This window comes from Pinus tabuliformis, chromosome J (genome assembly GCF_031772625.1).
Source record: "Pinus tabuliformis cultivar Carrire ecotype Pingquan chromosome J, CPIR1, whole genome shotgun sequence".
Lineage (NCBI taxonomy): Eukaryota > Viridiplantae > Streptophyta > Pinopsida > Pinales > Pinaceae > Pinus > Pinus tabuliformis.
This window is the reverse complement of record NC_142295.1, coordinates 53,250,818-53,263,603: the sequence shown is the minus strand read 5'-3', so window position 1 is coordinate 53,263,603 and position 12,786 is coordinate 53,250,818. Positions and strand designations below refer to the sequence as shown.

Genomic DNA, 12,786 nt, shown 5'->3' with positions numbered 1-12,786 from the left:
ATAGGAAAAATGGAACATGTTACCTCAATCATGGCTTTCCAAGTAGTGTCCCTCCTATAACCCAAAGGACCTAAAAGGAGGTCCCACTAGACTAGGGTCAAAGATTAACCCCCTAGTAAGATGAGAAAACAAAATTATGGTCAAGGTCTATCAATATTTTGGATCACTGCATCATCCATACTAAATGCCAAAAACAAACATGTATAAGCACCCAATTGCAAAATGATCATAGTACATTTTGATAGTATCCCACTTTCATGCAAGTTCCAATGTTGAATGGTGAGAAGCATATGCCTTATGGAAATGGCAGAGACACATGGCATATCATCATCTAATGTTGATTGGCAAGGGCTATTGGTTGTTTGGATGACTAACTAGCTATCAAATGTAGGGAGAGTGGAGATTATTGCCATCACAATTCTATTAAGAGTCTTACTAAATAATGTAATTGTACAAATATTAATACATAAAATGTTGTCTCAAGATAGGAAAACTATCTTACACACACAATCTGTAGGTTGAAGGAATATCTCAATCGCATAGCAAACTAGGAAACTAACTAGTTAAAGACAATCTCTAAAACGAGCTAAGCGTCAACAACCTCCTAATTAAAAAGAATAAACTCCTCATAAAAACTAGAACTCTACATAATAATAACTATAACCTTAATAATTAAATATAATACACATATTAAAACATGCAAGTTTACAAACTCTAACATGTCATTTCTATTTTTATTTTTCAATTTTTAAGACATAGAATAACTACACGCAATAAGAAAAAAATATTATATTTTTTTTTATTAAATAACTTTTTATTCATCTTTATTTAATAGCTAAAACAAGCTTTTGCCATAGAATATTTTTTTTAATTAAAAATTCTTTATTATTAAATAAGATTTTATTCATCTTTATTTGATAGCCAAAACAAGCTTTTCACATGAAAAATTGATTATTCTTACTCAAACTTTAATTCCCAAGGAAACTTATAACACTAAATACAATTCCCTTAGTCTTGGCGGGAGGATAGTACCAAAAAATGTGTTCAATGTTTTTAGGAAGTTCACAATTAAGACAAATAGATCTATGGAAATTTTGTGGAATTAATCTTCCTTTAGAGACAAGCTACTCATGATTAAATCTTAAGAGAAAACAACATAACATTTTAAAGTTTAAACTTTTAACTTTAAATTCCATTAGATTTTTAGTTTGTAGAGTGGTAAGTTTCGTTTATTTAAGACTTTATAATTTTTTTTAGCTGATTCAATGAGTTAATGAATGTTTTAAATGTATTATATCTTGAACTTCTCTACCATGTCCTAGGCAAGGATGAATTTTTTTTCCAAATAAGTTTGTCCAAATTAATGAAGTGGTTGAAGATTCTATCTTTAGAGTAAAATTAGAAAGCCCGAGCTTTTGAAAAAAAAAATTCTCTATATTTTAATAAAAACAACTACAATGATTACTATTAAAAAAATAAGTTTAATTTTTCCATTAAAAAATAATAATAACAAACTTTACATTTTCTAAACATTTAATAAATAATATATATATATATATATATATATATATATATATTTACTAAATTTTTTAATATAAATTTTTTCCAATAAATCATATTATAAAAAAAAATTCCAACATTTTTTATTAACTCTTTTAATATAAAAATTTCCATACAAATAATTTTGTAAAATATTTCTTTTTTTCCAAACTATTTTAACCCATATTACCCTAAACATTATCATAAATAATCTTATAAAACCTATTTTAATCTCTATTACCCTAAACTTCCACTTGACAAACAAAATATGACACTTTAAACTATTCATAACTAGAGTTTGAGATAAATAATATACCTTACAAAAATATCACATATTATAACTTTCTTAATATAAATCATTTATAAACATAAATAATCAAATCCTACCCAAAGCTTTTAAATTTTTTGTAATAAATTTTATTGGATTTTTCATTTAAATTTTTTGTTATATGATTTCTTTTAATATTATGTGTGTATTTTTGGAATAGGGTTTTTATAATTTCAATTTAATTAACAATAATTATTAAGTAGATGGTAGGGATTGACCTCCAAATAATATTCTAAAATATTCCTAGTAGTAGTCACATATCAAGGGTTGAGATTTGTTTCAAAAGCAATTATGCCATTTTTTCCCCTTTTAATGAAATTGATTAATTGAAAAAATGTGTCATATGAAATGAGTTATGGTTTTTTGGGCATGTGGTATTGATAAGCCATAGTATTGTAACAAAGTCTATTTAGACCTTAAATAATTTCCATGGTAAAGTGGGGGTTATTTCATGTATTTATAAAAATATACATGGTTAACCCGTATATTAATTCCTTTTATAGTTAACTAGCATAGATCCATGTTAATCATGAATCTATCAAGTAGCAAGAGAGTTACATATCTTGAGGTGCAAACGTCTTTTAGATTTAAAAACTTGAAAACATGTTTGCAACTCAAGAGATTTGATCCCTCTTAACAATTTTTTTATTATATACATAGGTGACATTAAATTTTTTTACTCAAGATGGTGATGAAATATTTTATTTATTACCTACATTCTGCACATTATTATTTTTTTAGTATATTTTTAACAATAGCAATAATAATCTATATTTTTAAGGTCGAGGCCAAGCAAAACATGAAATTGGTGTATGAGATATCTTGTTTGTGTGGGCACTATTTGATTGCTAAAGTCTACAAAGGTGTACATACTCTACTCCTTGAACTTGATACACCTCCTCTTCAAATTCGGAAATAAAAATATAAATCCATAAGATCACATATCAACTCCATATTAGGAATTGCAGAAATTTCAAGTTTCCATTCATTTATTTTTCTTTTTTAAAGCTGATGTAAATTTATGTTACTTTTTCTTTTTTCTCTGCAAATACTAACTTCTATTAACTGAAAGGCAAAATATTTTTACATATTATCGAGGCATGACAGCACTCGATAGAACAGAACTGCCCCATTACAGACATAAGCTGGGGAAACCAGTTACAAAGTGCAAGAAACCAGATATCAGACATAGAGAGAGACATGTGTTGCTGAGAAGGAGAACTGAGCCAGCACAGAAACACCAAAAACAATGCAACCCAGCATATAAAGTGTCACCAAATACCCATCTGGGTGCCAAAAAATAGTAGGACAATTGCATAGATACTTGACCACGAGCCTGAAACAGAAGCCGAAACAAAAAGAGACAGTCCCAAGTGGCGCTACTTCTCCTTTGCTGGGCCATGGTCCTTCTTCTCATCCCGGCCTATATCACCAGTCTTCAAACCTTCGTTGCCACTTAAATCACTGTCAGGGATTGCTATGGCCTGATCTGCCTCGCCATGAGTGCTGTCCTTAGCTGTAGGTCCTGTATCTTCAAGGGGAGGAAGATTTTTGAGAAAAGTCTCCTGTTCAGCTTTCTCTTTTTCCCAATTCTCCATGTTGTCTTTGTCCGAGGAATTCCCACTGCTTGGAGAAGGATCAGGGGCGATGTAGGCCAGAGGGGAGACAAGGTTTTCCTCTTCCGAGAGAATAAGGGTGATGTGGGCAGTGACCAGGGGCCTATGCAGATTACTTTGAAATTTAAAGTGCGTTGTTTGGAAAGCACTGTTCGGCATAGGTTTACGACCAGAACCTACAGAAGGCCCAGCTTCATGGACGGGGGAGGGATTGAAAGGTTCCGGCGCCATTTCCATGGCATGACCGACTGGAGGATGCAAACGACTGTCACGACGCCCCCCTGAACGCTGCCTCTTGCCCGAGCGAACCATGATGACAGACAGGAGGTAGGACAGAAATGGGTTATGGACGGGATGACCAACAGGACGGAGTCGAATGAGGCAAGAGGGATGCCCAACAGAGCTTGCGACCGACACCACAATATAACAGAGCTTATATACAACCACAAAACTTGCAGACAACAACAGAGAGCATGAATCCAGAACAGGGGAGAAATTACCCTTGAGAGAGATGGCTTGGAGCTCGCGGCAGTGAACCAAATTTAAACCATCACCCACAGCCTCCGCAAACCAGGTTCCATAACCGCGCGACTGAGTACAAGGCTTGGTGAAAGAACAATGGAGCGGCATGATTATAACAGAAGGAATGTTGCGTCGATCAATGCAGAACATAAATGCAAATCCGCCACCCGATCTCACATTAATACTCTTTCCCTGCTCGCATGAGTTTACGTCCCGGGAGGCCACACTGCTCTGCAGCTAGCAGTACTGGGCATTAACTTCTTGCATGGAGAAATGTGGAGTCAGTGATGCCACCCGGATCCAGGAGGTAAATTTATGTTACTTACTATAAAGATTGAAATCATTTATATTACTTACTATGGAGATTGAAATCTTTTATGTTACTTACTATGGAGGTTGAAGTGTTTTTTACACCAAGATTTTCATAATTAAAAATCTATAGTGCATAGTGCACCCTCCTCTTTGTTTTAATTGGTGTAATAGTGAATGCGTCACGGGTACAGGTTAACGACGGTATGTCGTTGAACGTGTTGTAAGGACCAGAATAAGTCAATTGTTTCTAGTGATAAGTCGGCGGACAGGAAACGTAATGGAGTTCCGACATCCTAAAGTAGTAAAACCCTGCGCATATATCAGACATTGCACCAAACCCTTGCATTTGAATTTCCGTGGCGATTCTATTTGGACTCAATTCTCCAGGCTGTTCTGCTTCTCGTGATATCCTTGATCTTCCTCCGACTGGTTCTCTGGAGGATCTGGCGCTGCAAGAACCTGCCCCCAGGCCCCCCGGCATGGCCGATTGTAGGGAACCTCCTCCAGATCCGAATTGCGAGCGGTGCCTTCCACAGCTCAGTGAACAAATTCCATGAGAGATACGGCCCGATATTCACCATTTGGGTTGGTCCCCGCCCTCTGCTGATAATCACCAGCAGCGAGCTTGCCCACGAGGCGCTTAAACAGAAGGGCTCCCTATTCTCTGACCGCCCGCCTGCCCGTGGGATGCAGAAAATCTTCAGCAGCAACAACACAGCATCAGTTCGGCCACATACGGGCCGCTGTGGCGGAGCCTTCGCAGGAATCTGGTTAGCGAAGCCTATTAAGCTCCATCTCCCATAACGGTCGCTGATTATCTAGAATCTGTCTGCCACCGAATCAGCTCCATCTGCCAACCGATTCCATTAATTCAGGAAACTATGTGCAGTTAAATTAATTTCTTGTTGGAGCTTTCTGAAGTGGTCCATTACTCCATCTGGAGTTCTCTACCTTGATCTGTGGAACACCTGACACATAGCCAACAGAAGCTTGATGGAAGCTTGGCTATATATTTATCTGTTTGGTCCCCAAGCTTGCATCTCAATCCCCTTCAGTTACACCATCAAGTTGAGAGAGCAGAGCCTGGAAGTACCTTCAGATTTTCTTATCTGCCTGTTTTGAAAGTGCCAAATAAGACTTGGGAACGATCTGCCTGTCTTTATATAATCTTTTCTTTTGGTTGCAGGCGTATTTCAAATCTTCTGAGAGGAAATACGAGTCAATGTTATTCAAAAGGCCGCATATCATTTTTGCAAAGCCTTCCCTAGTGATCTTGGGTTCTCCGCTTGTCTCTTTTTCCAGCCTGTTCTCCACGAGTACAATCGGTTACCCAATTCAGCTATTTCACCCATCTTGGTCAATGCCCATTTCTAAGTTCTAACTATTCTGGGTTTTCATTTTAGAGGCCAGAGGGGTTCTTCGCTGTTTTATTTATGCAACGCTGCCAATCCCACAGCTGTCATCACTGTTTTATTTATGCAACGCTGCCAATCCCTTCAGCTTGAAATCTGCTCAGATTGTCCTAAGCATTGTGCGCAACTGTTTTGTTTTTTGGGTATCCGATGAGCGTTTCAATGGCATTCTGATCCTTTAATGTGTTGAATAGATCCCACATTTTAGAGACTACTGGTTTTTGGTATTGTTTGTTTGTTTCAACAAGCAGCGGTACAATTTCAGACAGCGAGTTTTTAAGTTGCAATTGCGTTCATGGTGTTAATGTGCCCACATAGTGATCTACTGTTTTTCTGATTCGCTGAGTAGAAGTGGACTGCTTCAAGATCGGAGTGAGGTGCATCAATGGCTGGAGGTAAGAAACAGATCGGAGTGAGGTGCATCAATGGCTGGAGGTAAGCTTTCTTGGGCATCCAATTTTTATGATTATTTACGATAAGTAATTTTTTTTTTAATTCTTCGACTGTTAATTAGAATCATCGTTGCATATGCTTACAAAGCCCTGAGCGCTTCGGCGATGAAGACCTCTGGGGAGGTGAGGGAATGGGGCATCGACCGCCTGGTGGAAGACCTGAAAAATGAAGCGGCTCGCAACGGGGGAGCAGTGAGCGTGGTGGAGCAGCTTCAAAATGCGGTCTTTTGTATCCTCCTGTGGATGTGCTTCGGCAGCAAACCGGACGAGGAGACGGTGATATCCATCCAGGACGTCATACGAGAGGTCCTCCTCAACGGCGGAGGTCTGGACGAAGCCTTATCCATTCTGAGGTTCTTCAACCGGCGGCGGCGGGCGCGGAGGGAGGAGATCCGTCATAGGCAGCGAGAAACCCTGCTCGCCCTCATAAACCAGCGCCGTGATGCGCCCTCTCCGGCCGGCGGTGCGTACGTGGACACGCTCTTCAATGTAAGAGTGGACGGCGGCTGCAGCCTCAACGACGACGAGCTCGTTACTCTCTCCTTCGAATTCATCACCAGCGGCAACGATACGACCACAACGTCTTTGCAGTGGTTGATGGCGAATCTGGTGATCTGTCAAAACATACAGACGTGATTATACGATGAGATCATCGGCGTCACCTGCAGCGGATGCCTTATCTCGATGCCGTGGTGAAGGAAACCCTGAGATGCCACCCTCCCGGGCACTTTGTCCTCAGCCATGCCGTCACCCGATCCTACGAACTTGCCAGCTACAAGGTCCCCGCTGACGCATCTATCAATTTCGACGTGGCGGGCATAGGGATGGATCCGGAGTGTGGGCGAGCCCGTCAGAATTCAAGCCAGAGTGGTTTGTTGATGAAGGTGTGGAAGTGGATTTGACAGGGACAAAGGAGATAAAGAGGATGACATTTGGCGCAGGGCGGAGGGTTTGTCCTGGTTTAGGGATGGTTATGCTCCATTTAAACCTCATCGTTGCCCGACTTGTTCAGGAATTCACGTGGGAATGCAAGCCGGGGGAGACAGTTGATCTGTCCGAGACGCAACAATTCACTACGGTTATGAAATACCCTCTACAGGCGGTCGTAAAGGAAAGGGGGAACGGAGATAATTAGAGTGGTGGAAGCTTACGAGAGGTAACAGGTTCGATACTTAGTGCATTCTGTCCTTTAATTGAATTAAAATACTTGCTTTTGTTAACATTTTTCTCTTTAATGTATGTGGTTTGAATTATGTGCATGTCCCAACAGTCAATCGGCGATTTGGTTTTTTATGCCTTTTATCATTGGCTATGAATTATGGTGATGTCCTAAGAGTCAATCGTTGATTTGTGTTTCTTCCTTTAATTATTGGATATGGATTTTTATGGAATAAGGTACCTAAACTCTAGCTGCTGGTTGAAGTATAAAATTTTATCACATTATGGCTTTGTCTATGCGTTTAAAACGATTAGCATTTTGCTTTTACTAGAATTACGTATAATATTATTAAAATGGTGTGAAAATTTGAGTTTTAAACATAAAATTAAGTTAAAATGTAATTAAGAAACATGTAACAAAAAAGGATAATGAAAAATGTTGACACCTAATTGTATGGATTGGGTGAACAACTATAATTAGTGTAAATAAATAATAGAGGAAATGGAGAGTCATCAGGAGATGCACTGAACAGTCACTCCGTCTTGTATATAATAATTAACAACCTAAATGAATAACACAATTACATTTGAGGAGTTACCTCCTTGCCTGACATGATATCAAAGCCAACTCTATTTTTAGTATTCCTGCCCTTCTAACTCCCTTTCTACCAATGTTCTACCTATTTTGCAGAATTGACACATTTGCCCCAGCTCCTGTGGTCTGACATGGTATGTGTTTTCGCTTCCCTCCTAACAGTCGGCCCTCTGACCCTCTCCCCTCAGCCTCGCTCCCACTACCAGCTCTCCATTGAATACGCAGTCCCCTCCCCACTGTATACGCGGTCTTCGCAAGAAGTCTCTACGTTTTTTTCTGAATACTTGGCTTCCTCACGACATAAGCTAACATAAGCTGGACTCTTTCCTTACACTGGTCCACCAAGGTTTATGTTATCCAAGTAGGTGGCGATGGCAGTGGCTGAGGGAAAGAAAAAGTTTGGCCTGCAATTTCCGGTTGGAAGGATTGCACCTCGACACATTCAGCTAGCTATTAGAAACGATGAGGAGCTCAACAAATTGCTAGCAGGCATCCCCACTTCCTGAATTGCAATGTGTCAGGGTCAAGGCGTTGAATGAAATCAACAATCTCAGTTCGATTCTTCTTGAGTCACAGTAAAAGACTGTTTGCGTTCCATGACATGAACTTGAGGGGCTCCTTCCTCATGCTGCCATCTGCTTCTTTTGCTATCTCCCACTCCGTTTTCATATATAATGCTGGCCTCTATGTGTTGTTTTCATATATATAATTGTTGTGCGTTGTTTTTAAGTACTGTTTGGGCATATATATGTTGTATCCATGCTATTTGGCTCTCATATCCCATATATACGTTGTTTTCATATCCCATGGTATATAACATTGTTTAGTTGTTTGGTATATAACGTTGTTTGGTTGGAGACTGTCCCAAAAGCTCCTCCATACTACTCTAATATATATACAACGCTCCTCCATACTACTCTTATATATTATATATTTATATATAATATATAATATATAACGTTGTCCGGTACAACCATATCACCATAATACCTTTGTCTTTTACTATACGAGAAGTGCATTTTTATATATTGGCAGCACGGTAGATTTAAAAAAAAAATGCAATCATCGATATCTATTATGGGAGTGGTTCTCACTGGCAAGAAGAACTATCCAGAATGGTTGCGGAAAATCAAAAACACTCTCATTTTTAATGAGTTGTGGAAAGGAGTGTGTGTTGGGAACGGAGACAAAGAGCCAGAACAACCTACCTCAGAAAAGGAATTCGCCATTTGGGAAAATAAGAACAGCAAGGCTTATGCATTGATTGCAGGATCAGTAAATGAAGAGGTGAGTCACCATATTTCGCCACTTTCAAATGCTTTCAAAGCCTCACAAAAACTGAAGGAACTTTATAACTCACACTCTACGCTTGAAGTTGTTCAACTCATGATTAAATTGTTCACCCTTGAATTACAAAATGATGATCCTCTTGCTCTTGCATCAGAAGTAAAATCTATTATGCATGATATCAAAGTCACTAATGTTAAACTGGACATTCCTCTGACAACTTTTCTCAAGGCACTTTATCCCACTTACTCAAATTATCTTGAGTCATTGCAAGCAAATGGAAACCTCAAAGATATTACCTTTGGCTCCCTTGTGAAAAAATTTGCTGAAAGAGAGAAAGCTTTTGGGAAGAAAACAACTCCTCGGTCTTCTGAAGAGGCTGTGTTTCTTGCACATAGAGAGAAGAATCTTGCTCAAGATTCTTCCAGAGGAAGAGGTGGTGGAAGAGGAAGAGGAAGAAATTTTAGAGGCAGGGGGGCAGACACTCTCAAGGAGAAAAGTCAGATTTGCATTACATACACTGCAGAAGAGATGGATCACATGATGCATCCACATGCAAGTTGCCTTGGGACAGAATTGAGCAGGAAAGAAACCAACCCAAAGGTAAAACTAATGACAAAGAAAAAGGTAAAGCACTTGAATCCCCTCACTATGTTGTGGCACACTATAATATTGAAGTAAATGAAGACTTATTTAATGGTTCACTTGCTTCTTGGAAAAATGATTGGTTTCTTGATTCAGGAGAAACTTTCCACATGAATTTTAGAAGAGATTTCTTTGAAGAATTTACTGACAATGTTGATGGAGTAGTATACTTTGCAGACAAATCAAAACCCAAGCCATTAGGGCTTGGCACAATCAGGCTTAAATTGCCCGGTCTTCCAGACTTTCTTCTGCATCATGTTCTATATCTCCCACAACTGAGGAGAAATTTGTTGTCCTTGGTCCACATCTGCCAGCAAGGACACTCCATTCATATGTTTGATGGCAAGCTTGAGGTGAGAAAAGCATCAGACCACTCACTTGTCATGAGGAGGACAGAAGAAGAAAGGCTTCTCAAGCTGCAGGGTACCTCTGCTCGTGCACAAAATTTCTAATACAATTCTCATTATGAAGAAGGTAAATTTCCATCAAGTTTATTATGGCATGCTAGATTTGGACACTTGAACTATGAAAGCCTCCGCTTGTTGAAGAAAAATGGTGTTACTGGTTTTCCTACAATTCCTAGGAAACTTAAGCAATGTGATGCTTGCATTCTAGGAAAGCATAGCAAATAGCATTTTCATGATTCACATTCCAGAGCACATAGAAAACTTGAACTCATTCATTCAGATTTATGTGGTCCAATGCCTATTCCTTCTGTAAATGGAAATAAATATATGATGACATTTATTGATGACTACACCAGAATGTGTTGGGTTTATTTATTGAAGAAAAAATTTGATGCTTTTCAAACATTCAAGAAATTTCATACATGGATTGAAAATGATGCACAATCTCATATTGGCTCTATTCGCACTGATAATGGAAAAGAATACACTTCAAATGAATTTGAAAACTATCTTTGCCAACACGAGATCAAACATCAAACAACTGTGCCTTATAATCCTTAACAAAACAGAGTCACTAAAAGAATGAATAGGACAATCTTAAATATGGTGCACTCCATGATGTTTTTCAAAAATGTAAAACTGATGTTATGGGCTGATGTAGTTTTATGTGTTGTATATGTAAAGAATAGATGTCCATCTAATGCTATTAGAAACAAGACTCCTTATGAAATGTGGTATGGGCACATTCCTTCGGTAAAGCATCTCAGGGTCTTTGGTTCCACATGTTATGCCTTGATACCAAAGGTACATAGAAACAAACGTAGTGCAAGAAGTTGTAAGTGTATCTTCCTAGGGTATTCAAACACCTCCAAAGCATACCATCTCTATGATGAAGCCAATAAAAAGTTTGTTGTATCTAGAGATGTAATCTTTCTTAAATCATCCAAAACTGACAATGTTGTTGAGTGGCAACTTGATCGCTTGGATAGATTCCCAAATGCAAAATCATTTCAAGAATTTGATAACCAGATTCCACATCTTGAAGGGGGGATTCATATACTAGATCAACTCGTGGAATCTTCTTCTGAAGCACTCTCTCCCCCACACGAAACTCCAACAACGGATGATACTTTGAGTGACGTGAATGATAGAATTGGGAGACTCAAACTTGATTCAGTCCAACCTCAATCAACGGCGCAGCGTGGACCATCTCAGAGAGGTCCCCCAAAGTGGCTGACAAAGACACTTGAAAGTGTCCATCCTGATGAGGTTGGAAAGAAAGGAACTAGAAATTCAACCCGGCAAAATGGAGGTGATGTAGATGACTCTGATTCATCTATTGATATGGATGTTTCTTATGATTTTGAATTGAATTTGTCTACAGATTTTGAACCAACTTCCTTCAAAGAAGCTGCTTCTCATGATGAATGGAAAGAAGCAATGCAAAAGGAGTATGATGCCTTGATAAAGAATGGCACTTGGAAGCTGGTTGATCCTCCATTGGGAACCAAACCAATTGGCTGCAAGTGGGTCTACAAGAAGAAGTATAAAGCTGATGGCTCACTTGACAAGCACAAGGCTCACTTGACAAGCACAAAGCCATGCTAGTGGCAAAAGGTTTTGCACAGAAGGAAGGGGTTGATTATGAGGAGACTTTTGCCCCCACAACAAAATGGTCTACCATCTGGACACTCTTTTCCCTAGCAGCTTAGAACGGTTGGAAAGTCCATCAAATGGATGTGGATGTAAAAACTGCTTTCTTGGATGGAGATCTAAAAGAGAATGTTTTTATGTCCCAGCCTGAAGGATTTTCTGTAAAAGGACATGAACATAAAGTATGCAAAATTGTGAAATCATTGTATGGCCTCAAACAAGCACTGCGGGCTTGGTATGAAAAACTAACTGAGCATCTTCTGAAACTCAATTTCAAACATTATGATCTTGATGATGCAACTTTGTTTGTTAAGAAGGTTGGAAAAACAGTTGTATATCTTGTAGGATATGTATATGATCTTTGATGACAGGGAACAATGAGAGCTACATTGTATCCATAAAGAAGGAATTGAGGAAAGGTTTTGAAATCATTGATTTGGGCTATGTTCATTACTATCTTGGTATTGAATTAACTTAACATCCGAAGTCCATATTCCTTTCTCAAAAGAAGTACATTGGAGATCTGTTGAACAGGTTTGGCATGATTGAATGCAATCCTCTTACTACTCCAATGGAACAAAACTTAAATCTCACATCCATTGAAGGAAAAGAATTTGAGGATGCAACAAAGTATAGACAGCTTGTAGGAAGTCTCAACTACCTGACTACTACCAGACTAGACATTTCATTTGTTATTGAAATCCTCTCCAAGTTTATGCAAAAGCTTTGTGAGGGACATTGGTCTATTGAAAAAAGAGTTCTAAAGTACTTGAAAGGAACTCAAGACTTTGGAATCAAGTATACACAGGTGGGCGACTTCAGCTTGATTGGATACTTTGATTCAGACTTCGATGGAGACA

The 12,786-nt window shown here is 38.6% G+C and overlaps 1 pseudogene; it reads left to right on the top strand.

The window, feature by feature from the left end:
• The first annotated feature begins 4,491 nt into the window (after positions 1–4,491).
• On the top strand, positions 4,492–7,317 carry LOC149225452 (cytochrome P450 77A1-like; annotated as a pseudogene).
• Positions 7,318–12,786: the final 5,469 nt, after the last annotated feature.